We start from the raw sequence: 25391 nt of genomic DNA, 5'->3' as shown, positions 1-25391 counted from the left end.
TTGGGGTCTACTCTTAGCCCCTGTCACTTCATGGAATCTCTGCTCTAGTCCTATAAAAACATTCCTCTGTGACTCAGGTGAGTCATGCCATTTATTGCCTCACACCGGCGTATTTGCTCAGATCTAACACGGAGTGTTTGCTTAGATCTGGTGTATTGCTGACATGGTGCATTACAGTCTAAGGAGGGAAAGAAGTCTCCTTCCTCTTCTGGAAAGCCCAAAGCAATTCTGCTGGGTATAAAATCCTAGCAGGCAGCTGTGGGACTTTCAGAGCAATGAACCTCTTAAATATCAGCTGATGCATAACAGCATTATTGTGGTTTGAGGACTTGGGTGTTGCAGAAGAGTGGTTTTATGGGAAATCACTGGGAATTATTACCCTGCATAAAGATCCTCTTGTACATAATTATATGCAAGATTAGAATCAGTAATTCTGCAGGTTTTGGTCTTCATGTATGATGGGATAGTTCACAATAAGTAAATTTTGTTACACCACACAATAATAGTTGCTGTACCACAAGCAGGCTTCATGGCTATCAGTTCTTGTCAAAGTGAAATGTACAGGACTTCAGAAAAAAAAATAAAATAAGGAAAACACCATCCTCACTGTCTGGTATTAGAAGATATAATTTGATGGTTTGCAGGGTGACATACCCTGTGTAGTTCACACAGTAACTGTGGGTAAAGGCATTAAAGAAAAATAAACCAAAGCTTATTGATCACTTTTCTTTCAGGAAGACGGAGAACTGATATTTGATATTTGACTTTTCCAGCGAGCAAAACCCACGAGTTGGGCGCTCGTCACTCGCCGGCGCTGGCGGGCCGCGGGGATGCTGAAGCGCCGGGGCCTGGGCGGCCGCGGGCACCGAGCGGGAGCGGGGCAGGGGCGCGGAGCGGAGCAGCGGCCGCCCCCTCCCGGCGGGTCCCGGCCCGGCCCGGCTGGGCTGGGCTCCCGCGGCGGCTCGCTCGCTCCGGGGGCGAACACACAGACGTGCGCCGCAGCGTGCCCGCTGCAGGGCTGCTCGGCGGCGGCGGCTCTCCGGGAAGGGAAGCGGCATCAAAGCACAAACGGCTATTCCAAAGGCAAGGAGGGAGCCCCGGATCCCTCGTTTAGGAGCTGCAGGAGGAGGGACGCCAGCCGCACCCCCGCGCGGGGGAAGCGGAGCGGCAGCGGGCGGGGGCGGGAGCGGGTGTCGCCCCCCGCCCGCCGGTGCTGCCGATCCGCGGGACCCTCGGGCGGCAGTCGGCCCGGGGCTGCACATCGCGGCCCGGCCAGCAGGAGGAAGGAAGAGGAAGTGAGAGCGGCGGGTGCTTGTGCGAGCCCCGGGATGGGATAGTGCCGGGGGCAGCCCAGCGCACCGCACCGAGGCGGCGGCACGGCACGGCACGGCACGGCACGGCACGGCGCGGAGCGCGGCTCCCGCGGCGGGGGCGGCCGAGCGGCCCCGCTGTGCTCGGGCCGGGGGACGCTGCCCACGCCGGAGGTAGGAGAGCTCGGTCCGGAGCGGGGACGCGGCAGCGGCGCTGGTCGGGCGCTGCGGGGGCGCGGAGGGGCGGGCAGGGCAGCCGGGGAGGAGGAACGGGACGGGGCCGGCGGCCGGCGAGCCCCGCACCTGCCCGGGAGAGCCCGGAGCCGGTCCCCGCGGCGGGAGGAGCGGGCGGGGGGCGGCCGCTGTGAGAAAGAGGAAGCGCAGCGCTGTGCTTGTCAGTGCGGCGGGGCCTCGGACGGCGGCTGCCGGCGGGGGACAGCCCGGCCCGACCCGCCTCGCACAGCGGCTCCTCCCGCCGCCCTGCCCTCTCCGCCGGCCCCCGGCCGTGCCGCCACAGCCTCCCGGTTCTCCCCGCCGCGACTTCGCCGGCGCCCCCGCCTCCTCCTCCGCCACCACCTCCTCCCGCTCCGTCCCCTCCTCAGTCCCTCCCGTGCCCCGGGCAGCCCTGGCCGCCACCGGCTGCTCCTGGTGGCCGGAGGCCGCTGGCGAGGGCAGCGGACGGGAGCCGCGCACCGCCGGGCGCGGGGGGTGAGTGCTGGGGGGACCGGGGGCACCGGGGGGCGGCGTGAGGGGCAGCGGCCGTGCCGGACCCGCGGGGGTTAATGCGCGGGGTCGCGCCCGGGCAGAGACTGCGGCCGCAGCAAGTGTCCGCACCGCCGCGGGCGCCGCTCGGGAGGAGAAGGCTCAACTTTGAAGCAAGTGCATCCCCGCAGGCAGCCAGCGCCGAGCTCGGCGTTGGTACCCAGCCGCCGCCTCCGAGGGCATGCCTCCCCCTCGACCCGGCAGCCGAGAGCTTCTCGGGGGGTGGGAGGGGGCGCGTGTGCTCCTTTTCCTAAGTTTATGCTCACGCAAGTGATCAAACCGCTGATGAATTTCAGATGAAATGATTGTTCTGAAATGTGGGTGGTGATTATACAAAGCCACAGTAGAGCGAGCCTTGTAGAGCAGCCTTGTAGAGCAAGTGGGTACTGGGTCTAAAAAGTTACATTTGTAAAGTTTTTTTGGCTCAAAGCCTCTGCAAAGTTTATTTTGAATATCTTTTCCTTGCAGAACTAATGCAACTGTTCAGCTCTCCCCTGGGAATGGTGTAAAGTAAATATAGGAGTTCCTGAAAAATAACAGTGAGTACATTTCAAATCAGCAACGTTTTGTTTTTAACTTTATAAGAATATTTCTTAACCTGCCAAGGCTCTAAATGTGTAACAAACACAGAGAGAATGCCAATGATAATAACAGTGCAGGAAATGTACCGTGTGTTAATTGCTTTAGTATAAACATGGTTGTCTATGAGCTGTGTTTCATGATACTGCAGTTATGGTGCAATTTCAGCCAGGGATATTTTGAAGTGTATTCATTAACAATTAGGTTTTCTTTTGCTTTCATCCCTTAGCTGCCTGATTGCCCTTGGTTAAAATATTTGTCATTTGGGAAGAGAGGGAAACTGAGTAAGAACTGTAGTGAGTTCTGTATCTGTGACTGGGGATATTGTTTCCTCCTCTTTCCCCTTGTCTGTTTCTCCTCCTTTCCCCCAAATGCACACACACATGCATGCCATCTCATCCTCAGTTATATAATCTCACAGACATTTATGGATCATTCATTGTTCGCATTAGTCCCATTCTTTCCATGTCATTCCTGCTTGATTGAGTGGCTTAGGCAGAATATTACAGAGGAAAGAAAATACATTGAAATTTACATAAAGTTCTTTCAATTTGAACTGCAAGTTTGCTTTCTTTGAAGGTTCTCTTTCCCTGATTCCCACTTTTTTTTTAATTTCTTTTTTTTTTTTCCTTTTTCTTTTTTTAGCTGTCTAAGTAGGTGGTAGGGATCTAATCTGATGACCAGTAACTAGATAAGGAGGAGGAACAGCAGCAGTGACAGCTTGCTGGTAAAAGTCCCTCTTGTGTACTGTTAGCAAAATATCCATTAACACACGTCATAAAGCTGTTAAAAGTGCTGCAGCAGCTTTTAAAACTCACTAGTGAGAGAAAAGAAAGATTAGTATGGTTAAAACAGGGACATGATGTGAAATGGGTATTAGTAAAAGATACTGCCAGTGCAGTCTGTGGATCTGGGCTCGTGAATTGGCTCGTCTAGAGGCAAACCTGAATCACAATTTATTCATACTGGAAAGGTTGCACAGGGGTAGATGGCTTTCTTTCTCTCTCTCTCTTTGTAATCTCTTTGAAACTCACTGTGCACTGCAATACACCTGCCCTCTCTGTAGTTTGCAGCTTTGCTTTGAGTATCATTGTCTGAGGATTTGTTCTAATAAACAATTTGCTGATGGGGGGTCGGGGCGTTAGAGGAAAGAAAACTGGTTTATATACATACCATTTTGATATTTTTCCTTATATTGTCCATATGCCAGGAAAAAATTACTAGGTGAAGAGTTCAGACAGATTTTGCTGAGGGGGGAGGAAAAAAGTCTTACCTGCTTACTTTGTAGCAGTCTTGGTAACCAAAAGTATCTGCAGTTCTGCAGTTGTCGTTATATAACCTGACCATTGGTGCTCTTAAAAGCAAGTACTCTGTATTCTTGCTGTTAGGGTGCAGCATACTGTGTTGTCCTACAGAGTTATTTTTTAATGCCCTTTTACCCTGGTTGTCATGAAACACAGCTTGTTATGGTATGTAAAAGTGTAACTGTTGCTGAAACAGTGCTGTGTGCATTGAGCTTCCTGACAGCAAGGCTGCGAGGTAGCAAATTACAGATCAAGAGTAACGTGGCGCTCCACCCTTCCTTCCGCTCTTTGTTTTTGTCTACCTAGTAGAAGTCTCTTTGATTTTAAGGTCTGGGCTCATAGACATGGGTTATCTCAATGTCCTGCCTACAAAGTGATGTTGAAATATGATCTCATGTTTTCCATGTTGATACACAGGGAGCAGAGCTCCCATGCTCACACATAAGACTTGTTGCTTTCTTCTTTTGATACTCTAGATGGCTTCACTATATGATGGAGTGAATGGCTAATGCCTATAGATTTAAGTGTTACCAGGAAAAGGCTTCCCCAGATCTCTGCCAGTGCACCTGCACACTAAAATGCAGTGTTCTCTTATTCCAATAACAAGCTTTTGTTGTTGTTGTTTTATTTTGATATATTGCCAGCCACAGTGTTTCTAATTCTGTAATTGTCAAATAAGGATTTGCTTGGGACTTAAATGAGGCCATGAAGTACAGTTTTCCTCTCGAGCTGAGATTTTGCTGTCACTTGATAGTCAGTTTCCTTGAAATAAACAATCTCTTTAAAATTTACAAGCTCTCTTTGTCATGCTGTGCTGTGAATGTGCAGCATGTCCTTGGATTAAAAGAACATTCCACATTGTAGAAGGTGATGGGATTTTAGGAACCCTGGGAGCTGGGAAACATCATGTACCCTTGAATCAAGCAAAAGTACTGTTGTCTGTTCTGGTCTATTTTTCTGCACAGTTATACCTGGGCCTCGTAGACTTTCTCCTCTGCTGTGTCCCTGCACTGTCTGGAATGCACAATTTGAGTGAGAATGGGTTGGTCAGATTTGACTCCCCATTCAGTCACCATTCTATTAAAAAGAAGATTTCCAGAAAAAGAAAAAGCCTTTACAGTTATGTTGTCTTTGTTGTTATTTGAACACTTGAATCTACAAATAGCTTTATAACAGGTATCAGACCACTGTTCAGCAAGGTATGTGCTGTATCTTTAAAAGATTTCCCTGCTTTGAGTGAGGTTTTTTTTTAAAGTTTCTTGTATTCGTGGCAAGAGGAATGTGCCAAGTACACGTTGTTAAACTTGTGTCAATTTAACAGAGCAACTGTTTAAAGGATTTAGAATAATTTTCCTTCTACTCAAGTCAGTCACTTTTTTTTTTTCTTTTCTTTTTCCTCCTCTCTCTTCAAATATAGCACTGGAAAAAGAAAGAGAAACTAAAAGCAATTGGCAGAAGTCAGAATGTTGGCAAGCATTTGATGGTACTGATCTAAGAGGTGATAATATATATGTGACACTTAAATAAACTTCATGAATATGGTTTTAGAGAGACTAATGGAAGAAGAGTCACAAACTTGCAGAGCTGTCTTTTGCTCAGCATTTTTGCATCAAGCTCTTTGCAAGAATTTGGTTCTGTGGTGTGATCCTTCATTATTGCAAGTGTGAGACACAAAAGAGAGATTGAAGATAATGTCATAACCTTCCTGCTGGCTTTCTCTGTTTTCTGATCACTGTTAACAGTGAAGAGGAATACTAATGAGAAGTCTATGCTCCAGGGGATAGCTAGCTAGCATGCTTCCTCTTCTCTCCATTTCACATCTGACAGAGGAAAACTTCTGTGTTCTGGGCAGGCTGGCAGTGGCTGGTGCTACACGTGTGGTGCCCATCAGTAAGTGTGGCACTGATTTCTCAGGCTGCTGAGCAGATGGCTTTGTAAAGCACATGCCTGCACTCAAGAGCAAGGTGAACAGGGATTCACGTGGTGCTTGTTTGCAAACCCTTGGAAGTGCATTGATTTATTTTCCCTAACGGCAGGTTTCCAGTCTATATTTGATTTGTCTGCAGCAGGCTTGTTGTCAATGGCTGCCAGGAGAGGGAAGTTAATTGTGAGAAGTTGGGGGACAAGGTGTTTTTTTTGTTCTGCAATAAATCACACTGCAATGAAGACTTGTAGGTACTGCTGGTAGGGATCCCCTATAGAAAAGTGTTTTAGTTTATGTATAAATGAGCTCACTTTGGTGCATTTCTAGGGAGTAGGCTATGGAGTTCTTTAGAAAGCTGAGTATACTACCTGGAGGTGTAATGCAAATATGATAAAGGACCTGTTCTTACCACCTTTGGGGGACCTAAATCTTCTTACTACTGTTTCTGCTCTGTTCCATTTACAGTCAAATAGCACTGCAAAACTCCACAGAAGCTAGCACTAGAAGAAGGGAGGCAGTGGGAGCTACAACTCAATGCTTAGGGGAAAGACTTCCCTTTTCAGATGGAATTAAGTTGATTTAAAATATTTGTGAAACATCATCTTGAGTCAAGAGGCTGGGGATGGCAGTGGGAGGTGTAACAGGGTGGAAAATAGGAAAACAAATTATTCCCAAATAGGTTTATTACAAAACTATATCTGTGTCCTGGCTGTGTGCATTTTCTCTTTTGCTTCTGCTTTCCCTCTGATTTTTATTTCTTTGAGTTAAACTCTCTTTGTAACTTCTTCCTCCATGTTTCTCACTTCTACTTTGGTACCTTATTCTTTGGTATCTATCTATCTATCTATCTATCTATCTATCTATCTATCTATCTATCTATCTATCTAATCTATCTCAACTCTCATGATTTCAAGGTCTTTGCCCAGTCCTTAAGTTCTTTATCCTAGGAACCCTCAGGTTATTATTCACATAAATAATTCTGTTTAAGATTTCCAAGAAAAGCTGTGGCCTGAAGTGTGTATCATCTCCTATATTCTTAAAATCTCTAGCTCAAAGGCTTTATTGTACATACCTAATTTATGGCTGACATAGGAAATGTAAATCTGTCTCTGAAATCTGTCATCTGTCTATGACATCTCTGTGTCATCAGAGATGGTATAATTTCTTTATCAGCTACAGGAATGCACACATAATAACCTGGCTCTTTTTCTTGTTGAGCTTGCTTCAACTGAAAGGGAGGACAGGTCACTGCTTCTAGGAGAACTTCAGATTCTGGAGGTGGCATTAAACTCTCATTCTTTAATACAGCAGAGGAAGATTGTCTAACTTGCCGGAGCCTTTTTGGAAATCCAAGTGTGCATGAGGCTGGAAAAATTCTCCCTGTGAACCTTACTTTTCTTAATGAGAATGTATGAAGTTGACAACCCATATCAAATACATCCAACATTTTGAAGTTTTTCAAGAGGAGGGATAAGCGGGGTTTGACAACAGGCTCAAATAATGCTGTCAGCACTTCAACTTACCTCCTTCAGCTGAGATTTTAATGTGTGTTGTCTGAGGTTAGATGGCTGGTGCTATTCAGGGGTGGTTTACTTCTAGCTCATTGTCAGCCTCATGGTAAAAATGGGAAGAGTCAGGTCTCCTGATGTAGTCTGTTGGAAACTTCCATAAAATTCAGTATGTAGTTGTCCTTTCCTGTGACCATGTGCATGCTGTAAGTACTTTGTGCATTTGTTTGTGGACTTGAAAGCCATCTGTAATCCTTCTGATGGTGACTTGATCTTTCAGTTTTGTTTTAATTAACTATTCATATACTCTCAGTACATGCATGTATTCTGCTTCTTGAATCTGTAGCTGAAGTGAAACTATTGCTTGCCCCTTTTTCATTCTCTTCAGCCAACATACATTTATCACATATTCCAGCAGAAGTTTGAGGGATACGTGAGTTTTGGCAAAGATATCTCATGTGTGCAGTTAAGGCTTTCTGACTGGCTAGACTGGCAATTTGCAGTATTCTTCATTGAATCTTGTTGATGGCAACATAGCACGGGTTACTCTTTAAATTACTGCTTCATATTTTAGGACAGGCAGTAATCCACTGAGGTTGGGTGATGAGGAATTTATAACTATCCATATAATATCCTCTGGCCAAACAATAAATTTGATTTGCACATTTTTTCTCTAATAATGAGAAGAGAAAAATGTCTATGACAAAGGTTGATATAATACAATTTTTTCTCATGGTGCCAGTGAGTGTACTTGTTACATACCAGTGCAGTCTTTTCCATTGCTTTGCTTTCTGGTACAATTGCCACATTAATTTTCATAGCAGCAGTTGTGGCTTCAGCTGGAAATTGAAACCTAATAAATGTTGGCTCGGCACATGGACTTCTGGACAAAGTTTTTCAGTAGCACTGAGCCAAACCAAGTGAAAAAAAATAAATTCCTAAACGTAAGTACTTGTCCTTGGATTCTGGAAAATATATCTGGTATACCCTAGGCTGTTAAAATGTTGGAGTATTGGTGTTTCTTTTTTTTTTTTTTTTTTCCCTCCCAAGTTTTCTTTTTTTTTTCTCCTCCCTTCAAGCACCAGCAGACTCATCTGTTGAAGCTCTACCCCCTGTGGTTCAAGTACATTCCTCCTATCAACCTTTTCACCCCACCTCCCACTGTCCCTCTTCACACATGCGCCTGAAATCTCTTCTGGTCATCAAACTCACAAAATTCAGGCCTAGATGTGGGGTCTAATTCTGAGCTCTACTTTATGTAGGTCTAAAATCTCTTCTGTAGATATGCATAACTTCTCTTGTGCTTAATCTTCTTTTTCTAAAAAAAACCAAATAAGGGCAGAAATTCTGAACAAGTTAGAAGTTCCATTGGAGACCAAAAGACACATTTAGTGTGGTGGTTGTAACTACTCAGGAGAAGGGAGAAAGGGGGAGAAAAAGGACCCAGTCAACCAAAAAGTCTACAAAACAAAATGAGAAGATCTTTTTCATTTTGGACTGCTTAATACGATTTTTACCATATTTATGACAAATAAAGATTTGACAGCTAGTGCCAGTTCCAGAAAAGGAGGGGGAAAGAGCATTAAAAAAAAATTAAGACCTTGAAAAAAATAAAACAATTGTTGTTTCGGGGTTTTTTTGTTTGTTTTTTTCTTCTTTAATTGTAACTAATGTTTGAATTAGGTCAGTTATGCCATCTCTTTTGAAAGGACTGATTTTCATATTTTGGAGCTAAACTTGAAACTTTTCTAAATGTGCAAATGTGGAAAGCAATTTTGAAAGAGAAAAATAATCTCACTGCCCTGTGTTGCTCTGAGGCTTTCTCTGTCCTGGCCTTTTCTCTGACATATTTGGACAAACTGTGGAAACTTGGGCATCTGTTCTGCCCTCTGTGTGAAATGGTGATTTCAGTCTGTGTTTCTTGGATTAGCCTTAATATGTAACCATGTACAGCATCTTTCATAAACTTTTTTTAATATCCAATAGTCTGGGCTTTTATTTCTTGACCTGCTAAAAATAGTCCATTTTTCCCTTCAGCTACCTTAGGAATTTAGCTTGTTGAAAGTGTCTGGGTGTGTGTTGGGGTAACAAGAGTTGGTTGTGTCAGCTGTGTTAGGATGATTTTCTGGAAAGTAGAGGTTGCAAAGACTTCATCCCCTGCAGCTGTAAGTGACTCAGAAGACACACTATGATAAAGGAGAAATGTCTGCTGAGAGAGAAGGGAAAAAATAATCTGCATAATTTTAAATCCAAGTTGGAATTCAAGTTCTATTTTGATACAAATGTATAAATAAAATAGTCTTGGGCTGTTTGCACTGGGATTTTACATTGATCTCCCAGTTTATAGGTCAGAGGGATCAAAACACCCACAATTCAGTGGTGTGTGGATTGAAGTTAAACCAGTAGGTTGTAAGATTTTTTTTCTGTATGTTCCAAATTGCTTAAATTTTGTAAAACTATTAATTTGACTCTAGAGATGGAGAGGCTTTTAGCTTTGAATTAATTTTGTATAATTAATATACAAAGGTTGAAAAAACCAACGGTAGCCTATAGGCTATGTTTTCTAATTAAAGGAATGATGGCATAAAGGAAAAAGCAGTTGGACTTCCCTCCCCTAAATCAGTACATAGTCCACCAAGCTAGACCAGAAAATCAAACTTAAGTCAACCTATAGGTCCTTTGTTTCCAACTAATTGTTCTTGCTGTGTTCATTGGTCTTCATAAGCTTGGCTAAGGGGATAAGCCCTGCTTTCCTGTCTTGAGGCTTTTTTCTCTTGATCTATTGAAATTCAGAGCTGAGGGCCCCCTTTAGAGAATGTCCTGTGGGTAGCTGTCTCCTCTGTAACAAAGAAGCCCCAGCTGTGGATGTGGATTGAACGAGAGGTAGCCTCTCAGGCTGGCAATTTGGAGCCATTTAGGAGAACCAGTAGTTTTAATTTAATTTGGGAATGATAAGCCTGACTCAGTTTTCATGCTGCTGATGTCTTGCTTTTGAATTCAGTCAGTACCTGGGAGGTCCAGTGTTTCCTGCTGCAGGTTGTCTATCAGATATGTGACTGTAGTGGAATGGCATTGTGCAACTATATATTTTTATGAATGTATAAATGTAGTTTTATGATGGAAGAGACATTGTAAATCACTGGTTTGATATTGGAAGAATGTAGTTTAGGTCTTTGCCTCAGGTAAAGCCTGGTGCCCTGAGTGAGTGCATCCTCAGGATGGTTGCTCTCCAGTGCTTCAATGCAAGCAGAGTTCCAACAGGAAAGACTGAGAGGGGAATTCAGGTGTGCCGCACAGTGCAGATGCTGCTATGAAGTGCATAACACCAGTTGACAGGGCTCATAAAATGCCTTCTACATCTTCTAGCTTCTTCATCCCAGTCTGTTTCCAGCAACCTCCTCTGAGTCAAGATAGACAAGTGTTAGTTATGGATGTATAATTACAGCTATACGCGTAATTATCTGTGCTGTCAGAAGTAGCCAAGGGGAAAGAGAGTTGTGGTGCATGTGTGTTGTGTGGTGGCCCATGTGTGTTGTCATTTCATATGCACACTACATGGGACAAGAGACATGGGACAGAGAAACCTTGGGAGAAAAATATCTTTGTTAAAAATCAATCTGGGTCACAGAACACTTTGGGTTGAAAGGGACCTTTAAAGATCATCTAGTCTGAACTCCAGGACCTATTTTTTTTTTTTCAAAAGTAGTACTACTGAAAAAAAGAATTAATCAGTCAAATGCTAGCTTGTGAGAGCTGCAGCAAGATCCCTTAATTTACTGTATTTACCAAAAGAGAAAGGTGAGTCTGCTCAGTGTCATCACTTCATCTTTACTGGTTCTATGGCAGAAGTTACAAGTGGGAGCAAGGCAAGGTTCTGTTCTGTATTGATAAAGATAACCTGAAGTGGTTAAGAAACTTGGAGGTTGTTTTGAGCATCTTCTTAGCATTAATTTAAAAATATAAGAGTAGGCGGTAGGATGAATGTAGACACAAAGAGATATATTTGCAAGCTATTTTCTGAATAAAAGCTGGGAATTGCCTTCCCAAGGGACAGCATGGACAATATGTGCCAGATTGTAATATGAAGTTCCTGCTGTAATTGTAGTGCTTTGGTGAGATGATTTAGCCAAACAGGGCAGAAAAGATCTGCAATCAATTTTTTTCAGATACAGGCAGAACTGAACTGCTCTAGCTATTGAATTATATAGTGGAATTTCCACCAGACACTGGGAAAAGCTCAGGGCAGCTCTATTTAGGTTTAACTGTCCAGTATTGTTATTGAATAAACCTATATATCAACTGTAGGTAGAAAATCTCAAACCCCTAGCATATGCTAAAGGCAAAAAAAGTGTTTAAAAAGTGTTAAATTCAGTTTGAGAAATCTGCTTTTGTTTTCATTTTTTACTCTGATGGCACAAAGTCTAGTGAAGTCTAGTGGCACAAAGTCTAGTGAAGATAAAGTCAAAGAAAAAGGAACGGTTTAGAAGGCACTTTTTCAATGGAAATGAACATAGGTGGTTTAAAAATATTACTGGACAACTGGCATGAGCTCTTAAAGGAGTGTATATAGAGACTCTCTGGAAATATCTAGATTTCATGAGTGAAGGACCATCTTTCTTTCCTCTCTGAATTAGAGCAGATTGTTCTGTAATAAAGGTTGTCCATAGGTAAAAGACCATGAAGTAGCAATGTGATTTCATGAAAAATACTAACCCTTGACATTCTCCATAATTTTTTGTTTTGTATTTGTACTGATTTCATGTTGAGATATCTACACTTGAAACTGAAAAAAAAACTCTGGATGTTTGGGTTTTTATGTGTGTGTTTGGATTGGGGTTTGTTTGTTTTGTTTATTTCAAAAGAAAAACTTAATCTGTAGCTTTTTGCTATCTTAATGGAGAAAGCTGTGCAAGAGTTTTATTGATCTTGTACAATAAAATCTGGTAATAACTTGCCATAATACTAAAAACATTTCACTAAAAATGTTAACCAAATAATCCTGAACAGCTGGCCCAGCTCAGTTTCTCTTGCTAAAATAAAGTCACTCAGTACAGAGGTGCTAAACCTCTGTAGTTTGTCCTTCAGAAGTAGAAGAAATAGAATTATCTCAGTTACACAGTGCTGTAAACATTGCTTCTTCAGTTGTGAGCAGTGTGTAACATTGTGCAGATAATTTGTCCACATAGTCACAGTTCAGTGCTCAAAGTCTTGAATGAAAAATTAAGGTCAAAGAAAGGAAGGCACCTTCCTTGAATTGTGTAAGAAATTGATGCAGACTTAAAATATGCAGAGTTACTTTTTCCTTTTTATGGTCTAAAACTGGTCTTCAGCTACTTCTAGTCCCACTGAGGAACTCAGGAAATCAGTGAAAGCTGGGTGTGATACATGTGATAATTGCAAACGCTTTTGCTATTTGCAGAGCAATCTGGATACCTCAAGGGAAGAAGTTATCTGCTTCTTTCCCACTGGTATGCTGCTAAAGCAGAGCAAGTATTTAGGAAGAGAAGGAGCCTCTCTCATTTTGTGTTAGTAGAGCAACTTTGTCAGAGGAGCAGCAGTTTCCCTGTTGTTACCCTTGCAGACAAAAAGACTGGGTTTCTGAGACACTGGCATAAAATAATGTGTCTTTCTGCGGTAGTTATTTTAAAGTATTTCTGACAAAAAATAGTGTCATTCTGCAGTTGTCAATGTCTCACCTTGCACAATTGTTAGAAGAAGAGCAGAAATTTGTAGCGTCTGGTGCCACTGTTTGCTTCTGCAGAAATGGACTACAAATAGTGGAATGTTATTTACATCTGTGGGCATATGAATCCCCAGTGTAATGTGTTTTACTTCTATTCTGCAGAGCATTTTACGGAGGTAGGAGGAGCAGGTATTCATTGCTGGTGAAAAGCGTTGTACGTTACCTGCCCCTTTGGAAGGGAAATTTTATGTGTTTATATTTAAAAGCTGCCAATGCCAGAGGCATGGTTTTTTATTATTATTCTTATTCTAAAAACCATGTCATGGACTTCCTTATCCCTAGAGATTGTTCAGTTTCAGACTCTTTGTTGGAACTGTACTGCCAGGAGCCTTCCTGGCCTCTGGCACTATCAACAGAAAATGCAGCTCTTAGAAGAATGGATTATAGTTTTGGAAGGGCCACTGGAGGGGGGAGAGGATACCAAGACTGGCAGTGAAAGGCAGAACTTGGCATTACAAAGAAATGGCAGAAAAAACATTCAGGCTCCTTGAAGGTTTTGATGATGGTAGAATAAGGTTGAATGAAGGAAGAGAAAAGAGAAATAAAACAAGTAGAAGGGGAAAGCATTAGCAGGCCCCCAAAGGGGAGGGGAAGGTATTGTCGAGTTTATTTAGGTCCTGTCTTTCTTGCAAGATAAGCCTGAAAAGGGAATTTTTGATCTTCAGTGTTTCAGTTTAGTAATTTAAATCCATGTGATATATATAACTTTGGGGGGTTCCCCCACACAAAGTCATGTGAGCTTAGTCTGTCAGGCATATGGAAACTGATGTTGAATATCTGTGCCATTATGTAACTTCTAACTGACTGAAGAGATAGAAAAGCAGAACACAATGGCACATTCATTAGGTAAGTATTCCTCAGTGCTCCACAGCTCTAACACATGCTCATTTTTATATAACATATTGCCCACCTGGATGCAGGATCACTAGCTGGTGGCAGGACAGGACTGTAACAGGTTTTCAAACAACTTTTGCATTCTCTGGGGAGAATAGTGAAGCCAAGCGACACCTTGGATTGTCCTGCATGTCAGGGACATACAAACTGGCTGCTGTGCTTCAGAATGGCCACTGGCCTTTCTCATTCCTTTTTCTTTTGACTTCTTCCCTCTCCATCCTTTCTGTCTGCTGTTGCAGATCCTGTTTGAGTCCTTGGCAGACAGCATTATGGATTGTCTACCATAAGGATGCAGTGGGAGTAAGGAAGCTCCTGAGCTTTTAAGGCCAATCCTAGATTATTCTGGGTCCTTTGAGGTGGGTGGGTGGGCGTGCAGACAGGAAAGATTCTTATTAAATTACAATTAAATATGAACTTAACTTTTGCTCCTGTCAATTCAGCACAAACCAAGACAGATATGGGTTATATTCTGTTTTGCACTACAGGTATAGATAACAATGGAGAAAATAAATGCACAGGTCAGATCAGTGGGGTGGGAAGCGCCCATCTCGTGCAGCTGCAGCTATGCCTCTGACCATTGCTACTTTCTGAACAGCTTGGAAAGCCTTCCTATGAAGATTTTTGCTGTTTAAGCAAAAAGAGATTGTAAGCTGCACTCAGGAAGCATTCTTTTAATCAAAATATTTGGCTTTTATATCCATGCACACACATGCATGTGTGCAAACCTGCAGTATAAAGCGCAGTGGGGTCTATGCTTATTATTTCAGTGGTAGTAAATGTTAAGAAATTAGCCACTAAACCAGATGAAAAACTGAGTTCCTGCAAATTTAATTGGAACTGTGGTTGGATAAAGGCACGGGCATATGGCTGTGTTCTTGATCAAAAGAATCTGAAATCTGCTGGCTTAATGGTTTTCATCTCATTTCACTGGCCTTTGACTCTGAAAATTTTGTATAGCTAACAAATTCAGCCACTAGTGAATTATTTGCTATTCATTTCAGAGATTCGCTGTGCTACAAAAATTGTGATGTCTGTCTCATAGAGAGGATGAACATTATGCTGGAGCAGTTGAGTGTCTCGGGTGTGTAGTGAGGCACAGAGTCAAAGCCAGGCTGTTCTTTGCTGCTGTAAACACATCTCTGGCTTGCTGTTGGAGCATGATTGCTTGGATTATACTGTTGCTCTCAGAAAATGCTGAGGTTTTTTCCCTAAGTATCTGTTGGAGGGTCACCTTTTAAGCATTGAACATCATTTATAATTAAGGGATCTTAGCGTATTTTCTTAAAAGCTGAAAGGAAATTAAATTAAACAGTCCTCCATGCTGTTCTGACTTCTGCTTTAGGAAAGGATGCCAGATATCAGGGTAATAGGCAACAAATTTGAAAATTTTCTCTAAATGTTGTTGCAAGGTCTGTGGAAATGAGTGGATCTCCAGAGTGCTAAAAGAGAATAAAGTTTTATTGCTTGCTGTAAAGCTCCTGGTGGAGGGAGTAGTTACACTAAAGCAAGGTGAAGTTTAAATTTAAACAAAGCTCTCTGCTCTACTCTATATAGGTAGATCCATGTAGGTATACTTCTTCTGAAATAAGCACCTTTTAGGAGGTCTTGGAGAGGAAATGCAGTGAGCAAGGGTTTACTTTATTGTGGATAAACTTAGATTCTCTCCTTACACTTACTCCTGAAGAGACACCACACTGTCTTAAGCATGTAGCATTTTACTTTAACTGCAGATTTTGTCATGGAGGCAGGCAAAATGAGGGGAAGGAATGAGTGTTTGCAGATTTAACTTGTTGTCCTGCCTCTTTGGCAGTTCTAAATATCAGGAGCATGTGGAGAGTTACTGGCAGGCTTACAGGTAATGTGGAGCTCCAGCAGCGTGGCTGCCAGCGAAGCCAGCACTTACTAATAACTGACTAATTGTTTCTGTCACACCTGCACAAGCCTTTCTATCTCTCTGAAACACATTAGCATTCATGAGAAGTTACTGAACCATGATGAATGACAAACACATTTTAAGTAATTCTTTTGTGATTCTCCTTGGGCCCAGTACACCTTTTCTAAACAAGACCTTGTTTTTCTACCTCATGAAACATTGTATTTCATTTAACTGAAAGGCAGAGAAATGAAACCCTCTCCGTGTATTCAGGCTTACCTTTTAATGGGGATGTCATATTCTTGCTTCTGACTTTTTACCTGTGAGTTTCATTGTGTGGTTAGATAAAAAAACCCTGATCTGTGCTGCTTTTATTAATGCAGTAATAAGGCTAGATCACATATTGTGACACATCAGTTGAGAAGCTTTGGATGCCAGTTCTGCCACCTCCCTGTCTGGGCGTTCACGCTGTTAAAAGCTGGTTTCCACAGAGGGCTGTGTCCATCTCAGCGTTGCTCACTGAGTCAGATGATGGTTACTTGAACTGCATGGGAACTCCACAAGCCTTTTCCATATGAGAGTGCCTGTGCTATTCCAGGATCTTGCTGTGATCTCACCACTGCATGCCTGCCAAGTGCTTAGTTTGATTTACTGCTCTCATTTTCAATGTAGACTTAGACAGTCATGAAAGGAATGATTAAATCAGAGTGGGAATGACTATGCAAATAACTGATGGAAGTGTAAGAGTGGAATAGCAACAGCTATAGAGTTTTCTAGCTTCAGTTATTTATTTGAAAAGTTATTTAAAGATAATATTGATCAAAAATGCTGTGTTTGGCTAGGGCTGAAAGATCTTGCACAGTGAAATGGAAGTATTAGCTGAGATCACATATTACAGAAAACCTTTGGAATAACTGGTGTTTTCAGCATTCTAAGCCAAAACTCCAGGATGGATTTCTGCTGGCAAGATGTTGTTTTAGGTATGGAGAGCAAGCAGATCTGCTTGAAAGAGTTGGGTCATTCTTGCCACCTTCTGAAGTTTTAGCTTGGTACCCCAAGAAACAGCAACAGATTTTGTTGCTTCTTTGTTTGGGATCTGTGTCTCTTTTCTCCTTTTCTACTCTACTTTTAAACTGCCAGCTCAAGCAAACCAAGTCCATAGAGCAATAGAAGTCCTGAAGATGCAAAGTTCAGACAGGTTTTTGAAAGTAGAAAACTGGGCAGAGCAGAAATTGTAAGGGAAAAGTTCTGGGGTGAACCTTATTAAACAGCTAGAGACCTGCACCAGGAATTCAGATGGGTTTGCCTTCACCCTGCTGCTGACGTGGAAGCTCTTTGTTCTCTTTGGTTAGACAAATGTATGAGAAAATAATATTTTGCTTTTTTAAGGAAAAATGAAATGAAATGAAAGTCCTGAAAGCCAAAACTTGTACTCAAATTAGATTGTCATCCCTTAACTTACCTGACTTCTACTCTGAAACTTGCAGGGTGTGACTTTACACAAAGCCTCATTGTCAGAGAATTTGTAGAAACCTCTAGATAAGTGAGATTCAGGCTGCTCTAGCAATTTCATCAAAGTTTTTAAATAAAAATAGTGGCAAGCACTCACTTTAAACATTAAAAACTTCAAAATTCCAAGGAAGCACTATGTTTTAGACACTTTTAGGCAGTCCTGTTCTGCTCATGAAAGAGTATTGCTAATGAAGGAGACCTAACAAAACCAAAAAAATAGGTACTGTGTGTCCATATGGAAGAGTGCTGTGCAGATGGTAGACAAACACAGAGGAACAGTTATAAAATCCTGCTGTAATGAAGAGCTCAACTAAAAAGAAATTTACACTGCCCATTAAGGATGGATTACAAATTAATTTTGTGTTTGATAGGCAGTTGTTTGGAGCTTTAAAACATCCTAAAGCACAGACTCATGTTGCTAAGTTTTACTGTAAGAGTAAAGTTCACAGGTTGGTTTTTGTCTTTTTATAAATATTTAAAATTCTACAGGGATGCAGAAGGGAAGAAAATGGTGGTTAATGGAAATAGGATGTTAATTGTTTCCAAATGCTGGCTTGCTCATGAGGCAGAATTTATCTCCAATTGAAGGAACCATGTAAATTCAGATGGTCAGGGGCTATCAAGGCATCAGATGGGGTCTTAGAGCTGGTCTGATGGTAGCTTCTGCTCAGGCCTCATTTGGTAGCTTAGCTCTGCTTTTTGACCTGCAGCTAGCCAAGGGCCTGACCAAGCTGACTTTTCTAGCTGGTGCTGGGAGAAAGAACTTGGGGGTCTTGTTTTTCCTCCTGGCCAATAGTGCCATGGCTTTCCTCTGGTGCCTGCTCACAGATGAAATGAGTAGTTGCTGTAAGTTAGTATCTCTCAAATTCTTTAAGTAATTACTTCCCCCTCCCCATGTTTAGCATGAATTTCCTCTTCATTTTGAGCACAGCATGCTCCCTTGAGTTTGCATCTCCCCATCCTAACAAATTAGCTTAATTAAGGACCTTTTTTTGGTGGTACTCTTCTACTCTAAGCCCTTCTAGTATCAAGACTCGTGGACTGTCATAATGTACATTCACCAATTGAAATATAGCTGTTACTCTTGGCTGTGTTTTAGTCCACTCCAGTCCCAGCTGCCTTTCTTGCTTTAGTCTCTGAGGTTTTGTCTTTTCTGCCCTAGATGTTTAAATTCTCACATGTCCATCTCACTTAGAGATCTTAAAATTAGATTTAATTTCAAAGTCGTTTTTGAGAAGGAATGTGTGGGAATATGTGTATTAACCATAAAAAATGTCAGTCCTTTGGGAACCACATCGTTTTACAGTTTGTGTTTCTACCTACTGATATTTTTAACTAGGCCGTGCTTTCCTTTCTTTCCTTCCCCCCACCTAAGGGAACTCTATTTGAGGTGAACTTTCTTCCTTTAGGATTTTGAATCCCAGTTAGAGCAGGATTGTTCATCTTTTACAGACATTAATTCTGGGTTACCGCTTCTGTAGCTGTCCTGAATATTATATGCCTCTTCTGGGTTTGTGGGTTAATGTTAATTTAATGCAATTATTTTCAGCCGCTGTCTATTCCCTTTAAGTCCTGTACTCTGCTGTGCTAAGCTAATGAAACACAGCTATTGTGGTGTGCTCTGCTTCTCTGCTTGCTAAAGGCTGTTGTAATGTGGAACGCACTAACTGATAGAGATTTTCCTGTCTGCAGCACATGGAAGTTAGTAAAGGGCTGCAAGATTTTTTTGCCCTTCTAAATACATTTTTTTTTGCTCAGTCTTTTGCCACTTCTTACTTTTGGAATCTCCTTATATCTTATGTGTCTTGGTTTTATGGAAAAAAACCCCAAAGTGTTAAAGTCAGGTGGTGATGGTATGGAAGGAAGGACATTAAAAGTCTCTGGTCTGCTGGTTCACCTTTCACTCCAGCGCAGATGCATCCTGAGCATCTCTTACATGTTTTAAGAACCATATGTTCAGGATGGAGGAAGTTATGCTGGTTCTTATGCACAGAGAATCTGGAGTACGTATTTCAGGATATTTGTTGTGGTCAAGCTCTTGGTGGCTCATTGCAGTGAGAATTCCAGAATTCCTGCCATGCTCCCAGGGCTGGACTGCTTTCCAGATAAGCTAAAAATGCCCACCTACTTGAAGAGGGTGCAGGATTCAACTTGAAGTCAGCAAGATGACTTCACTGCTGTATCATGTAGGAGGAGAGGATTCACTGCAAGGGAGGCAACATATGTTTAAACTTAAATATCGTATAATTAGCCAAACTGGCAAAGGAAACTGTGAACAACATAAGGAACATGTATTAAGTCCATTTTATGATGTTTAAAGATTTCCCCAGTGTAAGAACCCCCACTCCAGTATTAATATTTCAAAAATATCCTTATCCTATTAATATATCCGTTTGACTTTGTCAGCAGTAGTTATGTCAGCAAGAGTTGAAGCTTGGTTTGCTCAGTTTCTTCCCCAGGTGTGTTGATACACCTGTTGTGGTGGGGAATAAGCTGTGTCTGGGAACCCATCCAGGTTAAAAATAAATTTTTTCGTTTTATTCAGCTTATTTTTTTGCTTGCTGGAGGCTTGGATCCATTCCCCATGTCACACCACAAATGCTTTGCCTAATGTGACTGAAAGGCTCTGCTAGAGGGAGGGGATAAAGCAGGAGAGAAGGGGGAAGGAGGGACATGAATGGAAAACTTGGCCCCTGGGAGAAATGCCTCTGTAAATAGACCTATAGGGGAGATTGTAGGCGGCAGTAATGATGTAGCAAACTGGTGAATGAGAGCAACATGCCACTCTTCCAGCTGCACATATTTTTAAATAATATTAACAGGTTTAACTGTGTGGGTATTCTTCATTATTTAAGTGAAAAGATGATTTTATTCTTGTCATGGCAGATACTAGTAAGATCAGCAAATCAGCCCTCTTTCTTTTTTTAATTTTTTTTTAACCAACATATTATTCAAGCCTGTTTTTCACCAGAATTAACAAGCAGCAGTCACTGCCTTGAAGGTATTGACCTAATTGGACAAGATCATACAAAATAAGGTCATACAGAGTCTGGAGAGGACCAGTGGCACCAAAAACCAGTGTGGCCAAGTTCTGTAAGTGGGTCAGAAGCTGAGTCAGTCACCGAGGCCAGTCTCCCATATCTGTAAGATTTCCTATTCCCAGCCCTGTCACACTGCCAGTCTCTGGCTTTCTGCAGTAATCCCCTTCATCCCCCAGAGCTGGACCTGAAACCACCAGCGCGGGAGAGAGAAAGGGGAAGCAGCAAGGGGTTTGTTTATAAGCTTTTCTGTGTGGTGCGGTGTGTGATGTTTTGATGTTTGCTTGCTCTGGATGTGACACCCCTTTGTCACTGAGGGTTGTTCTGCTTGGTGGTGCCAGCAGCAGCTCCTCGCTCCGAGTGCACGCACGCGAGGTCTCGGGATGAAAATCCTTTGGTGGTGTGATCTGTTACACACGCTGGCTGAGAGCACTTCTGCTGCCTGCCTTAAACCCCTTGCTGCACTGCTGCTTGAAGCAGGGCAGCTATCAAATCCTTCATCCTCAGTGCAAACTGTTCCACGGGAGTGCGTGCTACCGACCTTTTGTACCGTAGCCAGACTTAGGAGGAAACAGTGGTTTGTACATTCTGTAGTAACAGTGTTGCTACCATAACAGAGTTTTGTGCTTGCTTGCATCTTTCTGCATTTTTGGGGGTTTTTAAGGCAAAAAGAAAAGCCTGAAAACTGAACTTTTCTGAAACTTTTCAAAGTCCGTTTTTCATGTGGTTTCAGTGGAACGTTGCGATACCTCTTTGTGTATGAGGTGCTGTGAGGGGATGGTTCTGTTCATTTTAGCTTCATGCTATACCTTTATGCTCCATTATAAGAGGGTTTCTTCTGTGCCTAGAAAAGTTTATAGCTACAGTTAAGTGCTGAAGAACTGGAAGAAGCTTTGTGAAAGTCTGGGAAGCAATTATCATTTCAAGGCTCATGTATAATTAAGAGTTGGACTCAGTGATCCTTGTGGGTCCCTTCCACCTGGGTGTTCTGTGAATCTGTGTGGTGATGGCCTCTTTGGTAGTCATGTACCACCTTATTCTTTGCAGTTGTGACATTGCGTATGAATCACGCTTTCATATGGGTCTAATTTGTTTATTAACTCCGCTCTGCTGTCATCTGTCAGAAAAAGCATATTATTTCTGAGGTTACTCAGAAAGCTGGCACAGTGAAGTGTTTTATGGATAAACAAACAAACAAAAAAATAAAAGCCACCCTGTACAGTTGCCAAGAGTGTATCTGCTGTCCTTTTCACTTGGAGTACCACCAAACTGGAGAAAAACTAGTCTCCTATCAAGAAAAGAAAACAAACAAACAATGTCTTATTCTTTCTTATGTTTCTAAGTAAGATGAGAAAGGAATAAAGCTGGTATAGGTGGAGGATTTCAGAGCAGAGGGGAAAAAGACATTTATTAATAAAACAAAACCCCATTTGTATGAAGTCCGTGACAGCACTGCTTTTACACTGCCAAAGGAAGTCTTGGCTACTTCTCTCACAAACTTTGTAAAGAAATGTGACATGTTGGACCTCTAGTAATGAACATACTCCCAAGGCTGAGAGGTTTGCCATAAAAATGATTGATTTTTGTTTTCCTAACTGCATAACTATTTGCATTACACTAAGCAGCTGATACCAAATTTCTTCATCATCAGATGAGTCTCCCGAATAGCCATGTTGGTTGCTCTAAAAGTTTTGCAAAGCAGGGTTGTTCTGGTCTACCTTTGTGCCATTACAGCAGCTTCAGCTGAGATTTCTTACAGTAGTTCTGTCTGAAATTTATATTCTAAGTATCGGGTTCCTTCAGTTTTTTATCCTCATCATACACTTTTTCCAGACTACTCCTTCATGCTTCTTGTCGCTGTAATAATAGTGATTCTAAGCTTGTTGGGTTTTGTTTCATCTTGACTTTGGCTTTCTCTGTGCTGCTTCTACTTCTCTGTGCTGCCTTACCAAATTCTGTCCCACCACACTTGCCTGCTTGTCAGCAAATCTGTAGCAAGAACTCTAGCTCAGAGGTGCTGACAGGAAGCAATCAAATCCAAAACACAAGCAAAATATTCTTCATTCATCACTGGCTTCTTGCTGCATCTTATCTATTCCCTTTTGTCATTTAGATTGTCAGTTTCTTAAAGCAAAACATAATTTTCTTTGTAATTTGACTAGCACGGAGCACTTTACAGGTACTTAATAAATACCAAACCAAATAATTTATATCCACATAATAGCCTGTTTTTACACAAACCTCATAGACGTGTCTTTTATATTTCCTGTAACTATTTTTTATCCAACTTGCAAAGCAGCAGGGTGGATAAAAAATAGACTGCACAGTGCAGTCTAGCACTGGAAAACAATGCTTTGAATTAGATCTATTGCAAGTAGATTTTCTTATGTTTCAATGGGTTTTTTTTGGTCATGCTAGTTTTGGGAAGGGTCTTTTGGTTGGGTTTTTTTGGTTTTGGGGTTTTTTTGTTTGTTTGTTGTTTTTTTTTTTTTTCCCTAATTGCTTATGCCACTGAGGTTCAAGATATGCTACCATTACAATGATGCCTGGATGGCACCTTATATTATGAAGCTCCCTACAGCTGTGAAACCACCTGGGTCAGGGAGGATAAACCTTGCCCCTTCAAGATAGTTGTTGTTGGGGAACTGATTGATCTCCTTACCCTTATCTTCTATAAAGCTCTGGATCTAGGCATTACTAAGCATTTCTGATGCTTTCTAATTAATTTGCTCTTGCTGGCTACGTTTTTTTGCTTCTGCTGGAGCCTGTGTTCGCAAAATTACTGTAAAAAGACTGGTGGATTAACATTAATCCACACTGGACTGGGAATTTACCAGGGCACTAAACTACACCCAAGCTGTGTGGCAGACATATAGCATGGTCATCTTGGCTGGCCTGTGGGAGGGCTGACCCCATCTGTCCTCCAGATGTCCTGGAGTTTTCTTCTACTGGTGTAGCCTCCAAAGGTGGTGGCATTATCTCACAGATTAAAGATGAAATCACAGTGTGACTTGGGCTTAGAACTATCTTTAGGTGACGATTCAGCCAAAGGCTTTCAGAGACATCTGTGCCTTGTCAGGCCACCTGTGCTAATGGCCACTTCATTCCATGTGAACTTTCTGTATTTCCTCGCACCATTTTAACTCTGGAGGAGGCTGTTTCAAATGCCATCTCCTCTGGTCAGGGAGTGAATATTCTCCAAGCTTAATCTTACTCAAAGAAGTCACATCAGGAAAGAGAGACTAGTTTGCTGTTACAACAGCAGTGTAATTCATCTTGTACCTTTTGGTGTGACACAAGTATTTGCAAATACTTTGTATTTTGTGCAGTGAACAGTCCTAGTTGCATCTGCTCCGTGTTATGCTGTATACACCCCATGAGCTCTGTGAGTTATCCATCTGTGTTTTGCCACAGTTTTAGTAGTTATTCCAGGCATATGATGGAATAAAAGAATCCATTTCTCCGGGTTATCATCTTGCACATATTCAGTTAAGTTGCATATGCTTATCCTTGTTTCATGCCAAATTTTGTTCCCAGGTACATTTAATAGGCACAGGATGAATGCTTTTCATGTCACATTTATATTGTTTGCACGTTTGGTGAGAAGTTGTATCTTTTTGACCTTTCTAACCCAAATTAATTCTCACAAAAAACAACTGAGGTTTGGGATTGGATCACAGGAGAAGATCCTGAGTTTTTTTTCTTGCTCCTAAAGTTGAGTAATTTTAAATTATCATGGATCAATTTGAATGCTGATTTTGCTCTTGTGTTATCTTCTTTTTGTATGCTTCTAAAGCTAGTGATTACCTACCAGTTCTTTATTGATTTAGTAGGTAATGCTGTCTAGTATTGCTAGTATTGCTGTCTGAGAGAGGTACTGTGAGGACAAATGCACGAAAAGTTGTCAAGCATTTAGTTCTGTAATAATGACCCACATAAGAATTTAGAAGCAAAGAGATTATTTGCATGTATGCAGTTAAAATTATTCAGGAATTCTGTGCCTTTGCAAACAGTATAGAGTACTCAGTTAATGGAGCTGCGGCAAAAAAAAAGCAACTACATAGCTACAGAATATTTTACTGGTATTAAGAATAAATTTACCATTTCTAATACATGATTTGACTGAATACCATAAATCTACGATTACACATTTGTGTCTATAGAAGTGCATATACTAATGTTGGGGAAATGTAGTGTGAAATAGCACATAAACAACAAAGCATTGATGAAGTGTTTAGAATGCCTTTAAGTTAATGAGAGAGACTTATTTAAATTAGATACTTCAGAGAATACTGCTCTCTGTTCTAGATTACAAATATCTGCTATTTAAACATTTTTCTCTGGGGGTTGGTGATAGGAGTGGGAGGAGATGCATTTCTAGTTTCATCTGTATCCTTGAATTAACTATGAAAAGGGGTGGGTTCTTAATTTAACTAACTGAAGCTAAAATCTTAGTGGAAACATGCTTTATTGTCTTCTGAACAAGCTTCCACAACTTATTTTAATAAGTGTTTTACTTTCATTAGTTGACCATATTGGGAATGTAGGTTTCTCACAACAGGACCAGTACCTCAAGTAGCAGCTTGCTGTGCATTAGGTCCTGCCACGTTTGATAGCTGAGCCTTCTTGCCTTCACCTCCACCTTTGGCCCATTTTCCCCCTTGGACAGGGCAAGTTGTCTTGGTGGAGGGTTGTAGAGATGACTCTTATATACATGAGGAAGCTTTGCCCACAGAAGAGTCCTCCCACTTCTTATGCCCTCCAAAAACCTTCTGCAGAGTTGACATCATTGAACCTCAGATTTGGTGAGGGAGGCACATTTTATTTGTCTGAAGTTAAGAAATCTACATGAAATTAAACTTAACAAGATGTATCATCCCATCTGTATGCAAATATCAATCTTGACAGTAGTAAATAAAAAGGTCAGATGTCAATGTGAAATTT

The 25391-nt window shown here is 41.8% G+C and overlaps 1 protein-coding gene across 1 annotated transcript in view; it reads left to right on the top strand.

Annotated features, from left to right (window-relative positions):
* The first annotated feature begins 1468 nt into the window (after positions 1-1468).
* The window catches only part of ELMO1 (engulfment and cell motility 1), a 302214-nt gene continuing 278291 nt past the window's right edge, over positions 1469-25391 (top strand). Inside the window, exons 1-2 of the mRNA XM_058027258.1 lie at positions 1469-1484; positions 2541-2611. The gene's annotated coding sequence lies outside the window, so the exon portion shown is untranslated. The remainder of the gene's footprint in view (positions 1485-2540; positions 2612-25391) is intronic.

The sequence above is a fragment of the Melospiza georgiana genome, chromosome 1 (genome assembly GCF_028018845.1).
Source record: "Melospiza georgiana isolate bMelGeo1 chromosome 1, bMelGeo1.pri, whole genome shotgun sequence".
Lineage (NCBI taxonomy): Eukaryota > Metazoa > Chordata > Aves > Passeriformes > Passerellidae > Melospiza > Melospiza georgiana.
Note: the sequence above shows the minus strand (reverse complement) of the source record. Positions and strands in the feature narration are given on the sequence as shown.